Source organism: Montipora foliosa, chromosome 3 (genome assembly GCF_036669935.1).
Source record: "Montipora foliosa isolate CH-2021 chromosome 3, ASM3666993v2, whole genome shotgun sequence".
NCBI lineage: Eukaryota > Metazoa > Cnidaria > Anthozoa > Scleractinia > Acroporidae > Montipora > Montipora foliosa.
Genome location: NC_090871.1, coordinates 2,395,816 through 2,419,007, shown reverse-complemented (window position 1 = coordinate 2,419,007; position 23,192 = coordinate 2,395,816). Strand labels below are relative to the sequence as shown.

Sequence of the window (23,192 nt, the reverse complement as noted above, 5' to 3'; positions counted from 1 at the left end):
AAAAAAACCGGAGCAGATTCAGAACCATATTAAATTTTTCCAATCGTCAAGGTGGCTATGAATCTGCTGCAAAGAATTTTTTTAAACTTTGTAATGAGTTTTGTCTTAGCGTGCCAATTACTCTCCAGCAATAAAAAATGGGAGTCACCCAGTTCGTTTTTGAGATATTCGCGTTTAAAGATAAAATATAGCGTGTTTTTCAGTGGCTATCTTGTTTTCATGGTAACTTCGCCACTGTACTACAACTTCGGTTATAAATAGTTGAAATTTCGCTAGAACAGCAAGTCAAGCACAAGTCAAGCTTTTAAAATTGAGCAAAGCTTAATTCACACTCCCCTTTCACTGCCATGTGTGATGCCCATTCATGTGGGCAGGCGTAATTTTTCTTATTACATCTCAATCGGATTCCAAATCGATCACAATGCCGTGGGCATATCGTCGTACCCAAAAATTATATCATCTATCTCAAAAACACCTTTTAAAAGCAATTAATAAGAAAACAATAACCGTTAGTTTCACGGGCAGTGATACAATCTGGCTGCACTGATCAATGTACTCGCTTCAGGGACAACTGGAAAAGTGAGTGCTCGCAGTCTCGTACAACGATACATGATTACATGGTCTTACATATCTTGCTTACTCGATTTTCGCAATTGGAGCGATTGCTGAATACCCGTCCACAAAGGGGCATTTACGTTCGCGACGCTAGCCGCAGTACCGAACTGAACGAAAGTGGTTTTTGCACAGTTTGTGTCAGATAGAGTGAATTCAGTAGAATGGCTGGTGCTGCAGTGCCTTAGTCGACTTACGGTTAAATCGAGCTGAGTAGAGTGGCTAGTGCCGCAGTGTCGCGTTGCTTACCTCATGGATTAACGAATGAGGTATATCCAACAACACGACTGTGGCGGCACTGTGGCAGCAGTGTTTTTAGGGTCCATTTCTTGTGGCCGGGTTTTGACATTAAGTCTGTAATAGGTAGATTTCACAAAGAGATTTTCTGCTCAATCTAATTTAAGTGATTTAATTTAAAGCTCACCCACACGTGCGAACAAAAGCCCAGCCTCTGTATCCAGAGAAGAATCCAACACTTTATAACTTCTCATGTGTGCCTTGATGTCCTTATCACATTTTGCTATTATTACGCATTGAACGTTTGCTGGATTGTCAGAACTTGGGCCACAAATTCCCCCAACAAACTCAGAATAGAACCGCATGCAGTCATAATGGTCTGTGTGCTTTGTCCTTATCTCTTGTGTGACAGCTCTGACGACACAATCACGGCACAACTCACGAAAGTCATGAAGCGTTCGACTGGTTCAATGGTTGTTTGAGGGCTTCAAGGAAAATCCAAGAAGCGTATGCTTACATAAAGGGGGATACCTTTCTTTGTTTGTTTTGCAGGTATGTTCACAAAGTGAATTAAGGAAACTTGTTTGCGCAAAAATATGGAATGGAATGAATCTTACTGGTATCCAAATTTTTAGGTCAGTTATTTTAATTACCGGATATGTCACTCTTAAACCAAGACAGTTAAATTTCAATGACACGTTCCCCTTGACCTACAGTAGTTCCAGTCAATTCACGTTGTATTGTGTCAGTAAAGCTAGAGTCTCGAATTGTTTAGTGAATAAATCGAGATTGCGTGTGTGGTTTCAATATACCTTGCCTCTGCTTTGGTGGTCAAAGGTCGACTTTTGTTGACAAACAGCATGTTGAAATTGGGCCTCAAAAAACCTCCGTTTCATTTACCCAAAAATTTTATTGAATTTAATTGCAGCGGAAACATTGCTTATTCCGGTGATTATAGTCTCGTTTGAGAAAGCCATGTACCAAGATGCTTTTTGATGGTCGAATTTCGCACTGACCCCTTGCAAAATGAATTTCAAGCTTTCTGTTAAGTTCTGGAAATTTCTGGAAATTTCTAAAATGTGACAGCTTTATTCCAGAGTCAAATTCCAGCTTTTATTCCAGAAATTGTTTTCCAGTTTTTGCAAGTTTTGGGTTCTTTCAAAAGCTGGAAATAGCTCGAATTTGATACATTTATCAGGTGCTGCCAGAAAATGACAGTTTCTTCCAGTCTTCATTTCTTGCAGGAAACTGGAAATAAACTAGCAATAGTCTACAGCTTGTTAACAATTTTAACATTTCTCAAATGAAACAAATTTTTAGTTTATTACAGTTTCTATTCTATAAATTCAACTCTTTTCAGATAAAAACTTAAAGAAATGTTTAGCATGCAGTTTCGTATTATGTATAAAATTTAAGAAGTAAGAAAATTCCATTGTAGAACCAGACATATGTAAACGCTATGTAAAGTTTATCATATAACTATGTTGAGCTATATAAAGGCTACTTACTGCTCCTTACTTGCTATGTAATAACTATTTAACTTGCTACATTACATAGTTGAGTCTGTGTAAAGCATATGCCATTACTATTGCAATACCATTTAAAGGTCACATAGCTCTCTGAAATAGCTTATGAATGTGAATGTGATATCTTTCGAGTTAATACATTTACTTAGCTTACGCAATGTCCTTTAAAGGCTCCAAACTTTGAACATAAAAGCACTCTGTACATGGAGAAATGAAAAAGAAAGCTTTTATTCCGATGTATTCAATAGGTTGTGAGAAAAACCAATCAACGGATTACCTTGTTTGATGCTCTCTGAGTCTCGTAATCGGCCTTATTCCAAAAGGAACATGATGCATTACCCTCGAAAATTACACACTCCAAGTCAGCACTTAATCCTTTCAATGAACTCCAGTATCTTTCGAATCTTGCTCCGTAGAAAGACTGTCATCCTCCGCCATCTTGGATAACACGTGAGAGACAGGATCGGGAACTAGTGCGTCCTTTTCGTTCTGGTCAGCAGTCAGCAGCATGGCGCTTATACATAGGGCGTCCATAGGGCGGTGAAACGGGCATTCCGCTCTTGGTCCAATGTGCGATGCGGAGAAGGACTGGCACGAGCGCTCCTTCCGCGTTTCCGGTGCAATTAATGGCTGCCAAAAACATCCTCTTGACGAACCAGAAATCAAGTTTTCTTTCTTTATTTTTGGGCCACCATTAGTGTATATTTAAAGGCCCTTTTGATATTTTTGACCCAAAACTCAATACTATTTTGTCTGTCAAGTATTTTCGTCGGAAGCTGTTTTAATTTTACTGAAGTAAGACAGTGTCGAATGCAGGTATGTCCCGCTTACCGTGACCAAGGGTAACCGGTCGTTTCGCAAACGTGTCAGCTCGCCAACGACCTGTTTGCCAACGTATGAAGTCTATTTGCCAACGTCTAATAATGTCAGTTCGCCAACGTCCAAAATACTTTGTGAAATAGATCTGAATTTTATTTACAAATTACCAAAAGAAGATAATGTGACCTTTGATCCAAGATGAATTGTTTGATTCGGCTTGAAAATGTTCCTTTCACTCTCCCCAATCTCTCTCTCTCCCTCTCTGTCTCCCACGCCATCCACGGCCTTATTTGTGAACATAAACCGGCTGTAAAACCTTTTTATTAAACATTTGCGTAGTTAAAAAGCCATCGACTTGAAATATGTTTGTTTGATTACGCGCTTAGAAACGTTCACTTGTTTCCTGCAAATTTCGCCTACGTGTTTGTTCTACTCTCGCAGAGGGTTTTTGCGTTGTTTGAAACACTGATTAAATATTTGCGGCAAAACTTTTTCCTTCCCCCACTCAACTATTAAATGTTCCCCCTACAGCCTGCTTCTCTACCGGTCTCTTTTCTCCCTGTTACGGGAAGAATTAGAAACGCGATAAAAACAATGTGAGCTCATTAACTTCACTTGTGCGGCATGTTGCAAAGGAGGTGAGAACCTTTTTCAACTTAAATAGCATATTGTTTAAACGTTTAATGATATGTAACTACAAGAAAGAACAGATAACACCAACAATATCTGCCAATCAAATTCCTGCGATTTTGATCCGGCTTAATCAGGCATTGCTGCATAAAAGGGCTGTGATTTTCTGTTCAATTCAATCCACTCATCTTATCGAAGTATTTTCGCTGATCAAATATGTTTACAAGAGTCACTCGAGATGGAAAGCTATTATTGTATCTATTGCAATGGCTGCGACAAATGACAACATCGACGTTGCAACACGGGAATTTTGAGACAGCAGTATAGAGATGCTGTTAAGACCGGATTAGAGGTGGTTTGGCGATGCCTATATTGCAGTGAGATCACTGATCCAATTGGGGAGAGTAGCAGAATCGAGAAAGAGATGGATACCTTTGACATTCCGCCATCTTTTGGTATGCTTGTTTTTCACAATACTAAAACGACAATAGGTGATGGAATGTTCTTAAACAAAGAGCTTTCCGTGAATGGAATCAGTCTGCGAGGAATCTGTGTGTTGAGACTAGAATTGCTGCTTGATGAAAAGCATCTCATAGACGAGACAGTCAAATTTTCCTTCCTTTTTTTTAGGTCATGTTAGATGAACTGACTGCTGCACCTTGTCCAGCCCTCACTAAGCCTGCACATGTGGCTAGAACTGCCAACCGACTCCGGCAGAAACTCAGACCCGAGCAACCGAAAGATCTGGACTTTGAACTGGTCGAGGAATGTCTCCCTCCCGGTTTCTTCCAAGCCGACCTGACAGTTAAGCAGAAAGGCATCTGATCTTCACCAGACAGGAGCAGCTAAATACCCTGGCCAAGGCTAAATCCTGGTACATGGACGGAACTTTCAAGCTTGTGCGACACCCATTCAAGCAGCTACTGACGGTGAATGCTTTCGTCCGATCCGGGGAATATGCAAAGCAAGTCCCACTTGTGTTTGTCCTGATGGCCAACAAGAAAGAAAAAGACTACAAGAAGGTTTTAATCACTGTTTAGTCATAAATTAATAAAACTGAGAAAACATTATGCAGTCTATTGAGCATTAAAATAAAGATAAAGACAACGCAATATTCGGAATCGAACTGGGAAAACAGTTTCCAAGTATTATAGTAAGGAATCGAACTCGAAAACGTTATGCATATGCAGCTTCCAAGTATTAGTAAAACTATCTAAACCTCTTTCTACTAATCAATATCCTAGCATTTGTGTCCGATGAAAAACTGAAGCAGTATCGAAACAGGTGAGGCTATTCGACAGCTGGGAGAAGTACGAAAGGAAAGAGAAGACCGCCGCACAGTTGCTGAAAACGTGCTCACATCTCAACGGCCCCACTCGTGGAAACTGAAGAAGTCAGTAAAAATCACAACCAAAAAACGGCTCCTTTAGGAGCCACCAAGTTTGCAAAAGAATATGACCAGCAATAAACTATCAATAAAGAAAACTAATAAAATTTGAGGGGGGATTGGGGCGCATTGAAAGGTTCAATAACAAATATGGCGGTTCACATCAACAATCCCTCTCATGAAGTGAATTGCAAGTTATCTAATTGACAATTATTCTCAACGAAAAAGGTGCTTTTGGACGTTGGCGAACCGACTTCATACGGTGGTGAAACGACCGGTATTCTGACCAAGCCGTGTTCCACTGCTTCTTTTAGGAGTACTCCACATTACTCCACTCTAAATTTTACATATGTTTAAGATCGATAGCTTTTACATAACATAGTAAAAAACCAGGTGGATATATTTGGATATAGCAGCATTTCAGAACTTCAAACTTGCTCACTTAAAATCGCTCGCGACGAATCGGATTCCCCACCGCAGTCAATTTTACCAACAATATTTTAAAACTATTTGCAAGATTTCACCCACTTGGGAAAATCAACAAACAACAAATACGGTTTAATCAGGGCGCTTGTAATTCCATCTTGATAATTTAAATAAAATACGAGTAAAGCTTGCTGTTAATACTCTGTCCGAAAAAGTTTGCAAAGACATGGCTTTGCATGAAAACACCACAGAAAAGATACAAGAACTTATGAAAATGTGAAATGCTTTGGAATGTCTTCAAAGATAACAGTCCACTGCAGTCAATAACAGATCAACGTGTTACCAACTTAAACCAACTACTTAATTACTTTAAAGCCTGGAAACAAACATTCCACAGAAGGACAGATGTGTAAGAACACTTCATAACATGGCAAACAATGTTTGATCTCGAGGTAATATATAGACTAAACTTAAAATGGATCACAGCAAAACAATGCAAAACTGATAAGTTATTGTAAATACCATGTCCTTGCCCCCTTAGGTATAACTATGCAAAAAAGCCGTACTATTCCATGGCAACTCCTTCATATTTTGTACCATCTGAGGACAAAGCAATGATTCCAGTTCCTTGTAGAATATCCTCCCCTGAAGAAAAGCAATTTGTAGCCTATCACTACTGCTACGTTTTAAGACTCCCCATCCTCTCCCAAACCCCATATTGTTTTCTTTGCCTTTGTGCAGTTTGGCCCCAACAAATAAGCTAACCTGTGGCTGATCAATATGATCACATTTTGTTCCACAGTGTGAAACATAAATAAAATAATTAAGAGCACGAGCCCTGGAACATACCTTAAAAAATAACAATGACTGTATTTATTGTTAGGCTTGACTAGCAACACCACACAGAGAACTTAAAAAATATAGCATAACTATTTCACACTCAAGGATCACAGGCATCTATTTTTGGGGGTCTGAGGGCGTATTTAAAGAAAAGAAAAAAAAATGTGTCCGATCTAGCCCTTTTACTCAATCAAATAGTACATATCAATACAGTAACTCTCTGTTTCATATTGTTTTCAAGGTGTCAGTAAAAGGCCTTAAAGGACTTCTACATCTGCATCTAGTGAGTACATATTCCAGAACTCGGCAAGGTCCCTTTTTGACTTGTGGCTGTTTCTGCTTAGGTGGCCTCATACACCACGAGCCTTTTTGGAGATATCACCGCCAAGCCGGCCACGTCTGCTGAATAATTTTTATGGTCAAATATTTGTTAATCCCTCCTACGTGATTCAGTTTTTCATACATGTACTATCTGGCTGTTTCTGTGATTAAAGTTTTTAATTTCACACAGAATTTGTTTCATTTGTTAGCCTTATTTTGGGGTTGAGAGTTTGCTTTGTAAATTTCCGCCCCTCATTCTACAGACTAACCCTAACTTTTGTGTATGATGTTTGCCCAACTCAGCCACCATTCACACACAATATTCCCCTCAAACTACCTGCTAATTAGTGAATGTTTTAGTTAGTGGAGAGAAACCCCTTCTTGTAAGGAGGATTCTGTTATCAACACCAATTAAGAAAGCTACAAAGGTTGCTAGGTTAACTGCTGCTTCATGTATTACTATTAAATAACCAATCTTAATTTCACTTGGACAGTTCATCTTTAATTTAATATGGCTCCTTCGTGGGGCACCAGACACAAATGGTAACATAATTATTGTTTAACTACTGTTTGCAAGACGTTATGTTTTGCTGTGATATTGTTTCTTGTCGCCTGTTTCCATTATTTTATGTCATCTGTTTTTCGTACACGTAGTAGATGTTTTTGCCATACATTCCGACTCCCCTCAGAGGGTTTTTGATTCAAATGCTTAACCACTCTGCAAAATTCCAGTCTTATTGATTGAGTTATAAAGACTATAATCCAAAAAAATACATTTATCACTCTTTTGTAAAGGTCATTCAAAAAATGAGGGCGCTAGCATTTATGACTTTGTAATATCTTGTCTCATACTTCCAGTTTCATTTTTTTTTATTTTGATTTTGCAAATTAGAAGATTGTAGGACTTATTTTCAGATAATTAATGGTAAGAGGTAATAATATTTAGCTCTATTTTCTATTTTGTTTTGAAAAGACAGAGAACGAATCGAACACCTTACGCGGATCTGTGATCAACTCTGCACAGTCTTCAGGTAAGAAAAAATAATTGGAAATGTGACAGCCAAGGCTTATATGAAAGAAAGCTTGTCGTCTATTTTGTGCTTCATTATTCAAGGAAACGGTTCTTCATGGAAACGGTTTGATCCTGAAATTTTAGTTTGGTGTAATATTGCGCATATTTGACACGACTGAGTTTCTTCTCTTCACGCACGTAATGAAATAGGAAGGGGTTTTTGCCTCTAATAGCAAATATGTTGTTTCAAAAAACTGTTCGCTGGAAAAGGTGGCCTTTATGAATTCATAATAATTATAGCGCGCTATTACTTGGTGTAAAAGCGAACTTGTTTTGCCTGGGTGGCTTTAGAACGAGGAATATTCATAATAATTATTACGTACATGCTTTTTCTCTGTTGTAAAAGCGAACTTGTTTTGCGTGGTTGGCTTACAGAACGAGGAAATATTCATAATAATTATAGCGCGCTTTTACTTGGTGTAAATTGTTTTGGGTGCTTGGCTTATAATATTCATAATAATTATAGCGCGCTATTACTTGGTGTAAAAGCGAACTTGTTTTGCGTGGTTGGCTTACAGAACGAGGAATATTCATGATAATTATTGCGTGCTTTTACTTGGTGTAAAAGCCAACTTGTTTTGCGTGGTTGGCTTACAGAACGAGGAATATTCATGATAATTATTGCGTGCTTTTACTTGGTGTAAAAGCGAACTTGTTTTTTGTGGTTGGCTTTCGAACGAGGAATATTCATAATAATTATTGCGTACATGCTTTTTCTTTGTTGTAAAAGCCAACTTGTTTTGCGTGGTTGACTTACAGAACGAGGAATATTCATAATAATTATAGCCCGCTATTACTTGGTGTAAAGGCAAACTTGTTTTGCCTGGTTGGCTTTAGAACGAGGAATATTCATAATAATTATTGCGTACATGCTTTTTCTCTGTTGTAAAAGCGAACTTGTTTTGCGTGGTTGGCTTACAGAACGAGGAATATTCATGATAATTATTGCGTGCTTTTACTTGGTGTAAAAGCCAACTTCTTTTGCGTGGTTGGCTTACAGAACGAGGAATATTCATGATAATTATTGCGTGCTTTTACTTGGTGTAAAAGCCAACTTGTTTTGCGTGGTTGGCTTACAGAACGAGGAATATTCATAATAATTATAGCGCGCTTTTACTTGGTGTAAATTGTTTTGGGTGCTTGGCTTATAATATTCATAATAATTATAGCACGCTATTACTTGGTGTAAAAGCGAACTTGTTTTGCGTGGTTGGCTTACACAACGAGGAATATTCATAATTATTATAGCGCGCTTTTACTTGGTGTAAATTGTTTTGGGTGCTTGGCTTATAATATTCATAATAATTATAGCCCGCTATTACTTGGTGTAAAAGCGAACTTGTTTTGCGTGGTTGGCTTACACAACGAGGAATATTCATAATAATTATAGCGCGCTTTTACTTGGTGTAAATTGTTTTGGGTGCTTGGCTTATAATATTCATAATAATTATAGCCCGCTATTACTTGGTGTAAAAGCGAACTTGTTTTGCGTGGTTGGCTTACAGAACGAGGAATATTCATAATAATTATAGCGCGCTTTTACTTGGTGTAAATTGTTTTGGGTGCTTGGCTTATAATATTCATAATAATTATAGCGCGCTATTACTTGGTGTAAAAGCGAACTTGTTTTGCGTGGTTGGCTTACAGAACGAGGAATATTCATGATAATTATTGCGTGCTTTTACTTGGTGTAAAAGCGAACTTGTTTTGCGTGGTTGGCTTACAGAACGAGGAATATTCATAATTATTATAGCGTGCTTTTACTTGGTGTAAATTGTTTTGTGTGCTTGGCTTATAATATTCATAATAATTATAGCGCGCTATTACTTGGTGTAAAAGCGAACTTGTTTTGCGTGGTTGGCTTACAGAACGAGGAATATTCATAATTATTATAGCGCGCTTTTACTTGGTGTAAATTGTTTTGGGTGCTTGGCTTATAATATTCATAATAATTATAGCCCGCTATTACTTGGTGTAAAAGCGAACTTGTTTTGCGTGGTTGGCTTACAGAACGAGGAATATTCATGATAATTATTGCGTGCTTTTACTTGGTGTAAATTGTTTTGTGTGCTTGGCTTATAATATTCATAATAATTATAGCGCGCTATTACTTGGTGTAAAAGCGAACTTGTTTTGCGTGGTTGGCTTTAGAACGAGGAATATTCATAATAATTATTGCGTACATGCTTTTTCTTTGTTGTAAAAGCCAACTTGTTTTTTGTGGTTGGCTTTCGAACGAGGAATATTCATAATAATTATTGCGTACATTCTTTTTTTCTTTGTTGTAAAAGCCAACTTGTTTTGCGTGGTTGGCTTACAAAACGAGGAATATTCATGATAATTATTGCATGCTTTTACTTGGTGTAAAAGCCAACTTGTTTTGCGTGGTTGGCTTACAGAACGAGGAATATTCATAATAATTATAGCGCGCTTTTACTTGGTGTAAATTGTTTTGTGTGCTTGGCTTATAATATTCATAATAATTATAGCGCGCTATTACTTGGTGTAAAAGCGAACTTGTTTTGCGTGCTTGGCTTATTAAGGACGAGGTACATTCACAATAATTATAGCGCGCTTTTACTTGGTATAACAGCGAACTTGTTTTGCCTGGTTGGCTTTAGAACGAGGAATATTCATAATAATTATTGCGTACATGCTTTTTCTCTGTTGTAAAAGCGAACTTGTTTTGCGTGGTTGGCTTACAGAAGGAGGAATATTCATAATAATTATAGCGCGCTTTTACTTGGTGTAAATTGTTTTGTGTGCTTGGCTTATAATATTCATAATAATTATAGCGCGCTATTACTTAGCGTAAAAGCGAACTTGTTTTGCGTGGTTGGCTTACAGAACGAGGAATATTCATAATAATTATTGCGTGCTTTTACTTGGTGTAAAAGCGAACTTGTTTTTTGTGGTTGGCTTTCGAACGAGGAATATTCATAATAATTATTGCGCGCTATTACTTGGTGTAAAAGCGAACTTGTTTTGCGTGGTTGGCTTATAGAACGAGGAATATTCATAATAATTATTGCGTGCTTTTACTTAGTGTAAAGCTAGGCCAACTTATTTTGCGTGCTTGGCTTTAGAACGCGGACTATTCATCGTAATTACTGCGTGCTTTTACTTGGTCTAACAGCGAACTTGTTTTGTGTGGTTGGCTTATTAAACGAGGAATATTCATAATAATTATTGCGTGCTTTTACTTGGTGTAAAAGCGAACTTGTTCTGCGTGGTAAGCTTATAGAACGAGGAATATTTAATGGGTTGCCGTATGGCAATCCCAGTCGGAAAGTGTTTGGCATTTGTTCGGTGTTTTTTTTTTTTTCTTCCGTGTCGGTAAAAGTCTTGCCTGTCACTCCCCTGGTAAGTGGTGGTGTTCATAGAGCCTTCTGCGAGTATTTTCTTAGGATCGAGAGGGTAGTGGAACTGCGTAGATTTCTCTGGTGGCAGGCTAAGTTAATGATTCTACTGTGTCCAATGGCGTCGAAAGTGATGTAACGCGAATGGCGTTTTAGTGGATCCTTAAACAAAATATACCCTTATGGAGCTCAATAATGGTAAGTCAGTTGGATAAACTAGGCAGGCGGTGAAAAACCAACACCTGGAACCTGGATCTGTGATCAACTCTGCACAATCTTCAGGTAAAAAAAAAATAATTGGAATTGTGACAGCCAAGGATTATTTGAAAGAAAGCTTGTCGTCTATTTTGTGCCTCATTATTCAAGGAAAAGATTCTTCATGTAAACGGTTTGATCCTGAAATTTAGTTTGTTGCAATATTGCGCATATTTGAAACGACTGAGTTTCTTCTCTTCACGCACGTAATGAAATAGGAAGGGGTTTTTGCCTCTAATAGCAAATATGTTGTTTGTTTCATCATGTTTTATGATATGCGAGCGTAACTGGATAGTTTTTATGGCAATAGTAAAGCATTATCTTGTCAAAATGAGGTTAGCGTCTTTCTGGTGTGTTAAGTTAATTAAATCGCGAGTTTGTATTTGCCGTCTGCCGCGTAACCTTGATTTCCATTCTCAAAATTACCTCCAGAACCTACTTTTTGCGTAGAATAAGCTTTTAGAATGATGTTCTTATTTTGCATAAAGCAAGCTAACAAAATCTGTACCTTGCTGAGTTCGCATTTGTTAGCGTTAAAAGTATTTTCGGTTCGATGCTTCTGTTTGATGAGGGGTATATTGTTTTGGTCTCCCATCCAAACACTAACCCTGCAGGACAGGGATTAACTTCAGTGAACTTTGGTATTACAAAGCTGTCAGATGTTCAGAGGGCACGCTTAAACTTGTGGTGTAAAGAAGTTGCGAGGGAACTTGAAAATTATCAACATGTCAGCCCAGAAGACAATGTTTCTCGCTTCTCTTTTACTTGTTATTCTTCAGAGACTGGAATGTTGTAGTTCAATACCACACAATTCAGTGCCTTGTGATTTTCTGTAACACGTACCACAGGCAACCCAGTGTATGCTTCACGGAAGCATCTCGTTATAATAATTATTGCGTGCTTTTACTTGGTGTAAAAGCTAACTTGTTTTTGTGGTTGGCTTGTAGAACGAGGAATAATCATTATAATTATTGCGTGCCTTTACTTGGTGTGAAAGCGAACTTTTTTTTCACCAATAGAACCATTGGAATGACATAATGTTCTATTAGTACCAATCGTACCATTGGTACCAATGGACCATCGGAATTGCCCCGTAGGCTGTACCCAGCTAGATCACATGAGAAAATAGTTTCACCAGTAGAACCATTGGAATGACATCATTTTCTATTGGTACCAATGGTACGATTGGTACCAATAGACCATCATAATTGGGAAAATAGTGAAAGTCCCCTTAATGAAATGCATATTCACAAACAGAACCATTGGAATGACATTCTTTTGTACTGGTACCAATCCTACCATTGGTACCAATGGGCTATCGGAATTGACGAATCGTATCCGTTTGTGTATATTGGACAAAACTAAATTGTGACGCAGATGAACAATAAAGTAGCTGCTATTTCCAAAATGATGGAATTACCTGGTGATACAAAACCTTGTCTTGGAGAGTAAATTTTTGACTCAGCAGAAACAATGGTCAACCCCGGGGTCAACCTCAAGAGTTTGGGCGATTGTGATCTTTGTTTTTGACTTTGCTCATTTATTGTCAAACTCTATAACACTTGACAGAAAAAGAAACTTACGAAAACCCGATACCTTGCCATCATTTGACACAAAATTAATCACGGCGCCCGCTGAATTCCGGCGATGTCACTTTCGATTTTGCGATTAATTTGTGCAACCAAAAGTACAATAACAAAATTGAACGTAGCAAAAATCTCCCCAAAATGTTTGTCGCTGATCGTAACTTTTTATATTCTATATTCACGGTTCAAAGTTAATGTTGTTTTCATGTCGTAAATATGTTATTCTCGAACGACCGTCCAGGAAACTTCCCTCTGCTCTTTCTAAAAACTGTGTATCAATTTACTTTTGCATCAACATTTGTTTTTGCATAGAGCAAGCTAACAAAATCTGTACCTTGCTGAGTTCGCATTGGTTAGCGTTAATAGTATTTTTGGTCCAATGCTCCTGTTTTACAAAGGGGTATATGTTTGAGGTCACCCATCCAGATACTAACCCCGCCGGACTCCTGGAATTAACTTTAGTAAACTTTAGTATTACAAAGCTGTAAGATGCTCAGAGGGCACGCTTAAACTTGAGGTGAAAGAAGATGTGAGGGAGCTTGAAAATTATCAACATGTCAGCCCAGAAGCCAATGTTTCTCACTTCCCATTTATTTTCTTCAATCTTTCTGGGTTCAGTACTTTGCTAGTAACCACATGTCTTCTCAGGCTATTTACCCAAGACTTCTATCATGGCACTACAATGATAGACAATACCAAATCAATATCGTGCACTGCTAGAGCTACATATTATGCAAGGACAACTTGAATCTCCTAGAAGACAACACACAGCTCAGTTGACATTTTATATGGAATAAATTGCTGTTTTACTTCACTACCACATGTAAGCAATGCGTGTCTAAAATTTCCAAAGAGGACAGGAATTTCTTCTTTCCGACAAATGATTAATTAATAGGCTGGTAGCCAGGTTTTTAACCTCAGAAAAGGATCTGTTCGTCGTGCGAACGTGTGAGGACCTGTGAGCCAAAGGGCCTCTGCTGGTATGACTTCTGGGTGACCCCTTAAATGGTCTTAATGACCCCCCAACTAGAAAAAAAATTGTCTGGAACGGTGCACTTACCACAGGCAACCCAGTGTACCCTCATGGAGGGTCTCGTTAAATTTAAAACAAGAACCCAATTCAAAGATTTTGGCATGAATTAAATGCTTAGGTTCATGCAATAAAAATATGTAACTGCTTCAAAATCTGTCGTCTAATTGTTTTTGTCTGTGAGCTATGGTAATAATTGTTAATAGCTTGACTACAATGGATTTTTTGTAGTTTCCAGCACATTTCTGATTTGCTGGAATATTATTTTATAGGAGCAGGATAATTATGTATGTGTTGTGTATTTTCTGTTTCGAATCTACGTATAAACTATGTTGAAACCATTTTTATTTTTGGACACAAAAACCCCATAACATAGCCTTTACATATGCTACGTAAAGGTTCCATTTGACTAGATGAAACATAGCATTTCCTTTCAAAATATATACATGAGGCATACGTATAACATAGCCTTTGAATAAGGCTTCTGTATCCAATTTATGTATATCATAACATACCATTTACATAAGGTCGTTAAATAGGATTTACATAGATTACACAATGTCTGGTTCTACAAGGGAAGGTACAAGACATGACTGCCTGATTACCACTAATGACAAAAAACTTTATAGTTAAACAAAGTATTCAATGATCTTTGGTAGTTCTTTATACAGACAAGAAAATGATGCCTGTTTTTGTTGTGGATTTGACTGCTTAGAGTAAGAAGCTTAGTAAAGTCACTCCTGATAAATTTAAAAAGTTACCAATGGCTGAATTGCCTTAAAGGAACCAAAAGTTAAAACCATCAAGGAATAAAATTAACTGGTGGGAAAAGGCCGAGGAAAATCATGAAAAACTGGAATATCCTTGAAAAAAGCTGGAAATTAATACATGATCTTCACATGCTTTCATTTAATAGCATGCAGGAATGTCTAGGAAATCTAGAAAGCAGCATTTGTAACAAGCTGGAAAAAGCTGGAAAAACCTGATTTGATCCCAGATTATGATTTCTGGAAAAAAGCTGGCAATTTCTTCCCTAATTAGCATGTTTCATTAACATTCTAGAATTTTCTAGAATTTTCCAGAAAATAAACCTGGTAAATTCCGGGAATTTCTAGAAATTTTTTTTGTCATATCCTAAGAAAAATTCTGGAAATAACCAGAATATTCCAGATTTGTTTTGCAAGGGTCTGTAATCAATCTAAAAGAATGGCGTTGTTATTGCAAACCATAACTCGATCGAATCCACCTCGGACAGGGATAAATTCTGGCTGGGATTCCAAGCGTAAAACTAATAAATCGTATCTCATCTATTCATAGACATAGCCACTGTTGCTTTCCGACTTTCTGTTTGTTTAGTGGTGGGAATTTGCTTCAGAACACAACCAACAAATTTGCCGCGTAAAGTAACCATTACTGAAGGTATCATATTACTTTCCGGTAAATTAGTAATACAGGCTGAGAGGGCTGCTCCTAATGCACCTTTCTGTCAAGTCTGAGAAAAATCAGGTGCAAACTACTTAATTTTTTTTTTTTTTTTTTTTTTTTTTCAAAAAAATGGTTCTAATGCTGGGTGACCCAGGCCTTAATTTTACTTGAGCCACAACATCTCTAAGGACATGCAACTAATTGCTATCGAAACAATATTTTCCAACAGACTCTATCCGTAAGGCAGGTAAGGCCAGGGAAGCTTTTTTTAAATTTCAAAAGGCATGACAATTGATCCCAACGGTCTTAATATCCGCCAAGAAACGTATAAGATTTCAGTTTATTATTTACAGTCTTTTCAGTTATTTTCCCGTTACTCTTAGCATTTGAATTAAAATTTGTTGTAACTACCATATTTTATCACATTTTTCCAGTATTACGTCAACGTCCACTTACTATATATGTGTACAGAAAAGCAATCCAATGTAAACTCTCATTGTACCTGAAGAAGGCTATTTTCGCCAGCCGAAAGATAGTACACTACTAAAATCAAATCTACGCTGTACCGGCTCTTGCTTAAAATATTTACCTTCTATATAGCCCATAAATGGGGGTACCCCCGATCGGGCTTTAAAGCGAGTAGACATTAATAAGGGTTTGTTATGGCTATAACTGATTGAGTGCATTCATGGTCATAAGCTTTGTGACTTGCTCAATTTTGAACCTAAGCGGATTCAAAAGTTAAAACCTTCTTCCTTCAGGAACAATTCAAGATATATCATTTACTTACTTTCTCTATGGTTAAGGAAAGAATGGAGGGAAGTATGTACAGTTGGATCACACAAGAAACAAACAAATAATTTATTACACCGCTCAAGCTAATGTTACTCATTACTTTGCAACGGCAGACAAATAACTTATTACATCCGGCAAGCTAATATTACTAAATACCTTGCAATGTTCCTCTTGAAAACCTTCTGAGCAGGAATACTGAATACGGCTGAAAAACAGTTAAGGGATAAATAATACCGGTGGATCATTTAGATGCATCATTTGCAACTGATCATGAGTGACAGTGGTCACTTCAGAAAATAAATATGTAGGGAATTCTTAGTCACTAACTTGATCCAAACTGGGTAAAGAGAAAACAAAAAGTAATGCAAAATTCATCAGAACTGGTTTATCACACATAAATTACTTGTTTGTGTTATTAAGAAACGAGTAACTGCAGTGAGCAACGTACCAAAATGGATCTAATCGATGTGAGGTCCTCGACAACAAGAAATGACTCTGCAAAATTTGATGATTTAATGTGGTTATCCATGCAATATCTGTAACAATATTGCTTAACATTGGCTATCATTGTAAACCGTGACGTCGGTTAGCCTCGTTTTGAAGAATAAAAACATGTGCTCTTGTTGAACCGCCATTATCCGCTTCGTCTTCTTCATCTCCGGCTTAACACCTCGATAATAATTGTTACATGGTGGCAGCGGTGGAACAAAGAACATAATGACTGATTCTAGCGGTCAAGCTTCTGGAACGCTCGCTCCAGCTCCGGCTTTTCGAAGGCCACAAGTTTCTCCTCCGCAACCTCTAGAGATCGAAGGCGATCGGGCTGATAACTGGAAAATCTGGAAACAACGATGGGATAATTACTGTATTATCACGGGCTTAAACAGCCAGCCAGAAGACTACAAGTGCGCTATTTTACTGCACACGATTGGAATAGAAGCTTTGCGACTTTACAACGGCATGAAATTCTCCGAAGGTGAGGACAGAAATAAAATGGCGGATATTCTAGCCAAATACGATCAGCACTTTCTTGGCCAAACACAGGAATTCTTTGAACGTTTTCAGTTTAACCGTAGAGATCAAGCCTCTGGCGAGTCAATCGATGAGTATCTTTCAGTTTTGCGAAACATGGCCAAAACCTGTGGTTTCTGTGACTGCATGCGAGACTTGCTAATAATGGACCGCCTACTCTTAGGAATCTCGGATGACAAAACACGTGAAGAACTCCTCTCTACTCACGATCTGACTCTTAATAAAGCTATTGAAATCTGTCGGGGAATGGAAGCTGCTTCTCTTCACATGAAGGCTCTGAAGAATGAAGAAATCAACAAGGTCAAGGATATTTCGAAGAAGACAAAGAAGTCAGCCCCAAACAAACTCCAGCATAAGAAGACTCCCCAGAGTGATGATAAGCATTCTGGAAAGAAGAAATGTCTATTCTGTCTCCAACTTCATGTAATGAAAAAGGAAATGTGCCCTGCTTGGGGAAAGACCTGTGCATCCTGCGGTGAAAGAAATCACTTTAAAGCTTCAACGAAATGTAAACACCAAGGTGTCAACTCTCTGGGCGACGGTTACTCCTCCGACTCATCCGTAAGCAGCACTGGGACAATCAGCACTGTAACAGCTCTCGAAAGTGAATTTGTGAATTCAGTAAGTCCTGGAAACCAGCTTATTTTCTGCGAAATGGAGGTAAACGAAAGACCTGTCAAAATGCAAATCGACAGTGGGGCTACAGTTTGTATTCTTCCCAAACACTTCCTGAGGGATCAGCATGCTATCCGCCCTGAGAGGGTCCATCTTCAGATGTGGAACAAAACCTCTATGCCCGCTCTTGGCAAGTGTAAAGTGAAAGTCAAGAACCCGGCTACCAAGAAAACGTACAAGGTGGACTTCGTCATTGTTAAAGACCACCTCACACCTCTCCTCAGTGGTACCGCCGCACAGAAGATGAATCTCATAAGTGTTCATTATGACCTGTTTAAAGCAGTTAATGCTGTCAACCACGAAAATCAACACTTCAAACAGTTTCCTGAGGCTTTTAAGGACACCCCTGGTACCCTACCTGGAAAGAAGGTTCACTTGACATTGATTGAAGGTTCCACTCCTGTAATCCGTTGTGCACGCACCCTGCCTGAATCTAGAAAACAAGTTGTCAAAGATGAACTCCAGCGTCTTGTGGACGCGAGTATCATTGTGCCTGTCGACGAACCCACTGACTGGGTGAGTCAGATGTCTGTTGCTGAAAAGAAAGCTGGAATTCGTATCTGCATTGATCCCCGACCTCTAAATGACGCACTGAAGCGCGAACACTACCAGCTTCCCACTCTGGAAAATGTACTTCCAGAACTTACCAAGGCGAAAGTATTCTCTGTTTGTGATCTCAAGTCTGGGTACCTCCACTGTGAGCTCGATCATGCATCAAGTTTGTTAACCACATTTGCCACCCCTTTTGGGCGTTATCGGTGGCTGCGTCTCCCATTTGGTTTGAAAGTCAGCAGCGAAATCTTCCAAAAACGTCTGCATCATGCTCTTGAGGGCCTTGAAGGGGTGCGCTGTATCGCTGACGATGTGATTATCTGGGGTCGAACAGATGAGGAACACGATACACGTGTCCGTACCTTCCTCACCTGCTGTGTTGATAAGGGTATCACCTTGAGCAAAGAGAAGTGCCGCTTTGGTCTCAGCGAGATTCCGTTCATGGGTCATGTCTTAACCAGTGATGGCCTCAAGCCAGACCCCACTAAAGTGGAAGCAGTCCAAAACATGGTTCCTCCTCAAGACAAAGCATCTGTAGAAAGACTACGAGGAACAGTAAATTACCTGTCTAAATTTGTTCCAAACCTTGCCGATGTGATGCGTCCAATCTATGACCTAGCTCTCCCTACCTCCGAGTGGATGTGGGATGCTGTACACGAGAAAGCCTTTACAGAGATGAAGCGTTTGCTGACAAACGCACCTGTGCTAGCCTACTTCGATCCAAGTAAAAACCTATCGATCCAGTGTGACGCTAGTGGACAGGGACTGGGAGCCGCCCTACTTCAAGACGGTCAGCCGCTAGCATACGCAAGCCGCGCTTTGAGTGAGGCAGAAACGAGATATGCTACCATAGAGAAGGAGATGCTCGCAATTGTATTTTCCCTAGAAAAGTGGCACCAGTACACGTTTGGCCGCCCTGTGACTGTGTACTCAGATCATAAACCACTTGCAAGCATCGTAAAGAAACCCTTGGACAGAGCCCCTAAACGCTTACAGGGAATGCTAATGCGCGCCCTGGCATATGACATTGAAGTGCGATACCTAAATGGTAAAGAGATGTACCTGGCCGACACGCTCAGCAGGGCTCACCTGCCAAAAGCCTCTGATTGTGGACAAGAAGAATTCGAGACCATAAATGCCCTCTCCTACCTGATCATGCCTGAAGAGAAGATCCGCGAGATCCGCCAATACACCAACGATGACACCTCTCTTCAACAGCTGAAACGCGTAATACAGGAAGGTTGGCCAGCAGATGAGAAATCGCTACCACCCCTTGTCACCCCATACTTCAGTGTTAGGGATGAGCTCGCAGTCACTGATGGCCTTATATTTCGTGGCGAGCGGCTTGTTATACCAAAGGGAATGCGCACAGCTGTCAAAAAAGATGTCCATAGTGGACACCAAGGAATTGAGGCCTGCCTGCGCCGTGCAAGGGAACATGTTTATTGGCCCGGCATGAACAAGGAATTAAAAGCTTGGATTCGCACCTGTGAGACATGCCGCGAGTATGAACTAACACCTTGTAAAGAGACGCTCATGTCTCATGAAATCCCGGACGGAGCTTGGGAGAAAATTGGGGCAGACCTTTTCACCTGTAATGACAAAGAGTACCTCGTCACCGTCTGCTACAAGTCCAACTTCTGGGAATTGGATCCACTCACCGACACCAAATCATCAACTGTGATCAAAAGATTGAAGTCACACCTGGCACGATATGGTATTCCTAGACAACTGGTTACAGATAATGGCCCCCAATTTACATCACGTGAATTCAAATCTTTTACCAGGACATGGGGCATTGAGCACACTACCATATCACCACACCACAGCCAGGCAAATGGAAAAGTTGAATCGGCTGTGAAGACGGCAAAAAGAATGTTACGCAAGACATCAAAGTCAGGAGAAGACCAGTACCTAGCTCTACTCAATATCCGGAACACACCAACTCAAGGTGTTGCCAGTAGCCCGGCACAGCGTCTTTTGGGGAGAAGGACAAGAAGCTTGTTACCGTCCACAAGATCGCTCCTGGAACCCAGAAGCCCACCCAGCCTCTATGAAAGGGAACAACTCCAGCTCAACCAAAAGAGGCAGCAGCATTACTACAATCGGTCATCCCATGACCTTCCGGCCTTAAAAGCTGGCGACACAGTTAGAATGAAACCATTTGTCCTTGGTAAACACAGTTGGGATGAGGGTCACGTGACAAAGCGACTAGATGAGAGATCCTATGAAGTCCAGTCACACGGTTCCAGCTTTAGACGCAATAGGCAGCACCTAGTGAAGAGCCCTTCCATTCCCGCAGCGGATGCACTGCCTGTACCAGATCCACTGCCTGGACCTCAACGGGGTCAGGATACTCAATTGCCAAACACAAGAGCTGCGAACGGCCAGAAAAGCCACCTGGAAGCAAGGACCACCAAGCAGTCGTCACCTGTGTGTACTCGCTCGGGCCGTGTCATCAAAGAACCAGTTAGATTCCAGGACTATGTTAAGACTTAATCATTTTTTTGTTATTTTGTTTGTTTTTTTTTTGTTTTTTTTTTCTATTACTCTTTTGTAAGGACTGAGAGACACTCGCAGCGTTGCTTTAGTTCATTTTCGCTAAAAAAAAAAAAAAAAAAAAAAAAAAAAAGGGGAGGATGTAACAATATTGCTTAACATTGGCTATCATTGTAAACCGTGACGTCGGTTAGCCTCGTTTTGAAGAATAAAAACATGTGCTCTTGTTGAACCGCCATTATCCGCTTCGTCTTCTTCATCTCCGGCTTAACACCTCGATAATAATTGTTACAATATCGAATCTTGTAGGAAAACGTTTAACTTTCATTACACAAATCATTTATGCCTAGTATGCAAAAAGAGTGGAACTGGAGCGGAAAGCTGAAAAGTTCTCAAGAGAACGGATCGAGGTGAGATGACTGTTCATGATTGCTAGGAACAACTCAAAAAATACATGGTTTCGTTCGGCGAGGTTCAAAGTTGTTATGAGAATGCATACATGTACATTATACGAGGCTCTGGTCTTGCTTAGCTTTAACTAAGACTTTAAAGCGAATAGACATTTCGGGTTTGTTATGCCTAAAACTAATTGAATGCATTCTTAATCGTCATTTGCTTTGTGACACCCTCAATTTTGAATCAAAAACTAAAAACCCTCTCTATTCAGCAAGAATTCAAGACACATCATTTACTTACTTTCTAGATGTGCAAGAAAAGAATGGAGGGCAGTATATAGTTCGATCACACAAGAAACAAATAATTTAGCACCATGACCCCTCAAGCTAATTGTTACCCATTACCTTGCAACCACAGACAAATAACTTATTACACCCAGTACGCTAATATTACCAAATACCTTGCAATGTTCCTATTCAAAACGTTTTGAGAAGGAATACTGAATCCGGCTGAAAAAAAATTTAAGGGATAAATAATAGTGGTGGATCATTTAGATGCATCATTTGCAACTGATCATGAGTGACAGTGGTCACTTCAGAAAATAAACATGTAGGGAATTCTGACATAGTCACTAACTCGATCCACACTGGGTAAAGTCGAGAAAACAACAAAAAGTGACGCAAAATTCATCAGAACTGGTTTATCACAAGTAAATTACTTGTTCGTGTTATTAAGAAATGAGTAACAGTGAGCAACTTACCAAAACGGATGCTAATCAATGCGAAGTCCTTGACGACAAGAAATGACTCTGCAAAATTTGATGATTTAATGTGGTTATCCATGCATTATCGAATCTTGTAGGAAAACTTTTAACTTTCATAACAAAATTCCCTTATGCCTAGTATGCATTAAAAATGTAGAACAGGAGCGGAAAGCTGAAAATTCTCAAGAGAACTAACAAATGGAGCAGCAAGGAGAAGTCATTTCATACTCGAGCAAACAGCGCAACTGATCAGTGAAGCAGTCCAATTTGAACACTGATCGAGGTGAGATGACTGTTCCATTGCTCCGAAAAACTCAAGTAATGGTTTCGTTCGGCGAGGTTCAAAGTTGTAATGAGAACGGGTACATTATACGATGCTCCCATCTTGCTTAGCTTTAAGTAAGACTTTAAAGCGAGTAGACATAAAGGGTTTGTTATGGCTAAAACTGATTGAATGCATTCTTCATCGTCATTTCCTTTGTGACACCCTCAATTTTGAATCGAAAAACCCTCTCTGTTCAGAAACCATTCAAGATACATCATTTACTTGCTTACTTTCTCGATGTGCAAGAAAAGAATGGAGGGCAGTTTTTACATTGTAGTTCGATCACACAAGAAACAAATAATTTAGCACCATGACATCTCAAGCTAATTGTTACTTATTATCTTGCAACGACAGACAAATATCTGATTACACCCAGCAAGCTAATATTACCAAATACCTTGCAATGTTCCTCTTTAAAACCTTGTGAGCAGGAAAAATGAATCCGGCTGAACAAAACATTACGGGATAAATAATACTAGTGGATCATTTGGGTACGTCATTCGCAACTGATCATGAGTGACGGTGATCATGATCACTTTAGAAAATAAACATATCAGGAATTCTGACGTAGTCAGTAACTTGATCCAAACTGAGTAAAGAGAAAACAACAAAAAGTAACGCAAAATTCGT

At 39.2% G+C, this 23,192-nt stretch overlaps 1 protein-coding gene across 4 annotated transcripts in view; it reads right to left on the bottom strand.

Annotated features, from left to right (window-relative positions):
- The window catches only part of LOC137996443 (tetratricopeptide repeat protein 28-like), a 34,810-nt gene that overhangs the window by 9,992 nt on the left and 1,626 nt on the right, over positions 1 to 23,192 (bottom strand). For 2 of the 4 annotated variants that reach the window (XM_068841858.1, XM_068841857.1), the window contains exons 3-6: positions 22,960 to 23,151; positions 22,235 to 22,282; positions 21,935 to 21,983; positions 16,477 to 16,525 (exon numbers count right to left, since the gene is read on the bottom strand). The gene's annotated coding sequence lies outside the window, so the exon portion shown is untranslated. Of the gene's footprint in view, positions 1 to 4,256; positions 4,811 to 16,476; positions 16,526 to 16,768; positions 16,816 to 21,934; positions 21,984 to 22,234; positions 22,283 to 22,959; positions 23,152 to 23,192 lie in introns of all 4 variants that reach the window. The other 2 variants (XM_068841860.1, XM_068841859.1) reach the window with 2 other exon arrangements.